General features: G+C 38.0%; 1 protein-coding gene across 2 annotated transcripts in view; it reads right to left on the reverse strand.

Moving 5' to 3' along the window:
• IQCE (IQ motif containing E) overlaps nt 1–4,561 on the reverse strand; it is a 100,063-nt gene that overhangs the window by 94,087 nt on the left and 1,415 nt on the right. The window contains exon 1 of one of the 2 annotated variants that reach the window (XM_074281182.1): nt 4,184–4,290. The exons of the other annotated variant lie outside the window; for it this stretch is intronic. The gene's annotated coding sequence lies outside the window, so the exon portion shown is untranslated. Of the gene's footprint in view, nt 1–4,183; nt 4,291–4,561 lie in introns of those variants that run through there. 2 annotated transcript variants of the gene reach the window in all.

The raw sequence follows: 4,561 nt of genomic DNA on the forward strand, positions 1-4,561 counted from the left end.
TGTTCAAGTAAATTGGATTTAAGTGAGGGAAGTCTGTGCAAGGTCACCTGCCACACTTTCCCCTCCAGGGCCTTCTGGGTCCACTGGCAAGATCTACATCAGGACGAATAGAGATAGTCTTAGATGAAAAGGGAAACATTGGCCTTTTTGAGCTTAGGTCTTCAATGAGTCTCAGTTTGACTGAGGCCACACCCATTCAGTGATTAAGGCTAGGTAGCAGCTGAGGCAAAAAATCAACTATTTCACCTAATCCCCCCCAAAAAAATTCACATCTAGGAGAAGAGCCTCTGTTTTCAGACAAAACAGAAATGGTTGCTACTTGCATTCAATCTTAATCATGACCCCACAAGGACCAAATGGGGCTTTAATGGTGGCCAATAATAATCAGATTGATTTTGGTTTAAGGCATGTTCCTGAAGATAGAAATCTAGCCTCTATTTAATAGCTAATTATTTATGTAGCATTTTTTCAAAATTCTTTTAAAAATCCTCTTATTTTATTTGGTCCTTACAACCCTGAGGGGCAAGTACTATTGTTATACTCATTTTACAGGTGAGAGAAACAGGCCCGGAGAGTGAAGGAAGTGACTTGCCAAAAATAATATAGTTTGTATGTGTCAAGTGCAGGATTCTAATCCAGATCCTAGTCCTGACTCCCAGATTCAGCACTATTTCCACTATATAACAAATTCTGTTTCTGATGTCACTAATAATGTGACTAAAGACATCAGATTCTTCATCTGTTAAATGAAGATATCTCTAGTTCTCATCTCACAAGGCTATTTAAAAAGTTCATAGAAGATAATGTATGTGTGCCTCCCTCTATCCCTTCCCCCCATGGAATATATTCAATTGTTATTTCTAGAACTGTATGACTATATGGAAAATGGAGGGGCAATAATTAGGGGGTAGGACAGAGAGCGTTTCCAGCTATACTGTGTAGCCAGAATTGCTAGACATAATTCAATGGAGATTATAAAAGGGAGCAGCCTGACCACTCACCTCTCCCTTCTCCAAATCCCATTGAAAAAGGAATCCCAGTTATGGTGAGGCTACAAACATATCTCAGTGAAAGTCTACAACCTTGCTGAGATTACTTAGGTTGTCCTTTTTATTTACTTTCATTAAATATGACTTCTGGAGCTTTGGCAAGAATGGGAGGGCTCTTTTTGGAGAACACTGAATAATCATGTTTCACTTTAGTTTTATCAATCTTTTTTTTTTTTTTTTTTTTTTTTTTTTTTTTTTTAGAGCTGTCTCTCTGGTCCTGGAGGTCCTGTGTTGTCAGGAGTTAGAGATGACTAATAGCAAGTACGGTTTAGTCTTTGGAGGGCATGTCCACTGATAAAAGGACTGGCCCCAAGCTGGCTGTTTTACCAGCAAACACACTGAAAATAGTTTGTTTGGACAATGCCAAGAAGAAATGTAAACCTATTAGTCCTGCAGAATGACTTATGTTCTAATGATATTTGAGTATTACCTTTCCAGCTAACTGTACAGCATATAAAAGTTAAAGTTACTGAATTTTGTTCTACCATGTGTTTAGCATTTCTTGCATATATAGTAATAAATTACCTATTCCATACCCAGGTCTTATAAATTGATTAGTTTTACAACTTTTGGCAAAACCTAGATACAAGTCATACCCTGAGATATAAGTAAATCATCTCTGGGAGTGCCAGGATAGGGGATTTATTAAGCAGATGAGTGTGAGAAAAGGGAACCTAAGCCCCTATTTGGAGAGTCCAAACCACATACCTGGGGACAGAACAGGGGCCCTTGTAAGAAAGCCAAACTTCCTCAGAATAAGTTGTGTATTTTGTAAACTATAAGAAACATTATTATTCAGCATAGAGAAAGTCAAGTAGAAATGATCAGCTACATAGGAGAACCAGGAATGGACTAGGTCACAAAAACACAGAAGATGGAGAACATCAGGAAGGTGTCAACAGTGTCAAAAATTTTGAGAGATCACATTAAATCCAATCAGTTGAATGGGGTTAATTAAACTCAAGACCTTTTATCTTCTAATACAAATGAGGGTCCCTTTGACAATTGAATTGCACCACCCAGTGGTCATTTCCTATTTTGTAAAAATTTCCTATTTTGTAAAAATTTCAGATTTTTCTTGGATTAAGCACCTCTATTCAACAATTCAACAAACATTCATGTCATATACTTCTAAAAGCAAGGCATTCCACTGGGTGTTGGAGATGAAAACTAAGAAATAAGTCTCTGCCTTCAAAAACCCTCATTCTATTTAGTACATAGCAGAGAAATATAGATTTAGAGCTGAAAAGAAAGTTTAACTCAAAATTTTATATGAGAAAACTCAGAGCCCAGAAAAGTTGAACAATTTAGTAAAGGTGACCCAGATCACAAATGACTCAAAATCTGAATTTAGGTTCTTGGAATACAAATTCCACTGTTCCCTTTACTAGCACCATACCTATTACAAATTGCAGAAAAGATGTTGACCTGTGCTAGTAGGCTTGTCCTAATCTAGTAAATTCCTACACTAATAAAATCATGTCTTATTCATATTCCTTTCAAGATTATAATAAAATAATTATGACTTTTTTGTAAATCATTGTCACATTAAAATACAAGGATCTATAAACAAGCAGTTATGAAAATTAGAAATTAGATATTCTTGGTCATATCTCTTGGCAGGGGACAAAGTGGATAGATAACTATGGAAGCAATGAATATGAGATTGCACAGTTAAGGAGACAGTGGAAGAAAGAAAAGCCTGACGTGCTATGGTTCATGGGTCATGAAGAATTGGACACAACTGAACAAGTCTCAAATCATATTTCAAAGTTATATTTTTGGTACAAGTTACTGCATTTTATTATGTTCTGAAGGAAATCCTGTTCAATCAGACAAACCCATAAAACTACTGGGATGAAAAAAAGAAAAAAACCCAAAACATTTTTGTTGGTTCTTCAGAAGGATTTTTTTTCCCAAATAAGCATTGGCTCTAGTGAACAGTTTTAAAAATTTCCACAGCTGCAATCTAATATGTGATTTTTAAAAAGACTTCTTAAGTACCAGATGAGAAAGGAAGGTGCATGTATTATGATTTTACAGGTGAAAAAAGGTGAGGCTCAGAGAGGATAAGTGGATTACTATTGATCACCTAAGTGATGCAATCTAGATTTTGACTCAAAATCTACCAAATACAAGACCAAGACACCTGTACTTGGCCGTTTAATATTTTTATCAATGACTTTGATAAAGGTATAGGTGAGATAAGATGCTCGTCAAATTTACAGCTGACATCAAATAGGAAGGATGCCTAATACATTGCAAGACAGAGCCAAGACACCAAAGGATTTTGCCAGACTACAATATTAGGTGTATAATTCATTAGGGACAAATGTAAAGTAGTATAATTAGGTAACAGTTTGTTTTCCAAGCTCAATATCAGTGGGCTAATAGTGATCCTGGGCTGCATCATGAGAGGCAGAGTTTCTAGAAATAGAGGGGATAATTACATTTGTATCTTCTCTTCCCTAATCATTCATTTTCTGCAATATTGCATTATATGTTTAAGGAATGAAGTCGGAAAGGGGCTCACTCTGGAGCCAGGGGGCTTGCCTTCCGATCCCCTAGGTGCGGCTGGACAAGTTTTGATTTGCCTCAGTTTCCTCATCTATTTTATAGATGAATTTGATGGTTTATAAACTCCAAATTACTTCATGCTCTAAATCTACGATTTTGTGAGGATCAGTCGAAGAATCTGGAGTTATTTACGCTGGGGAAGAAATGACTAAGGGTATGAGGAGAGGAAGAGTAGGAGACATAACTAGCTATTTATTGTTCAAATACTGGAAGGACTTCAATCTGTGGAAGACAAGTTCTGCTCTTTGTGAGAGATCAGACTTGCTGTTTGATCCCAAACATCAGAAGGAATGGTTATTTCAAAGAGGTCACTATTTAGGCTTGATGTCAGAAGAAATTTACCAATCATTGGATCTTTCTGAGAGAGAAATAGGCTATTCCCTCCTATTGCCCTCCCTTCCTCCGCCAAGGGATGAGTTCCCCATCGGAGGCAGTGGTGCTGGGCGCATCGTTCCCGTATGGAATAGACCATACGGCCACAACTCTCAAAATTCTGCAAACTGGTGCCGGCAGGCCCAGCATTCTTCCCACTACGCCACAAAAAACAATTCCCTTACCCACTTTTATTTCAATTGCGGAGTTGAATTCTCTGGTCTCTAGGGTCTCTTACAGCTTTAAATCCTTTGACCCCCGAATTTTGCTTGGTTCTCCCTCCTCACAATTTGAGGATTCGGTGAGACACGCTGTCCTAGACAGACAAAGCCCCGCCCCCGTTTCACGTAGCCACGCCCACTTCCTAAAACGTGATCCCGCCTACTGCGCATAGCTTTGGCATCAACTATTAGGTGCACAGATGGGGGAGTCCTGTGAAATGCCTCTCTCTTTGCGTGCCACTGAAAAGATCAGAGGAGAACCAGCTATATCAGAAGACAAGAAGATACTTTATTCCGAAATATTCCTTTTAAAAATATTGATATGTTTGCTCGACAACGAAG

The sequence above is a fragment of the Sminthopsis crassicaudata genome, chromosome 1, assembly GCF_048593235.1.
Source record: "Sminthopsis crassicaudata isolate SCR6 chromosome 1, ASM4859323v1, whole genome shotgun sequence".
Taxonomy (NCBI): domain Eukaryota; kingdom Metazoa; phylum Chordata; class Mammalia; order Dasyuromorphia; family Dasyuridae; genus Sminthopsis; species Sminthopsis crassicaudata.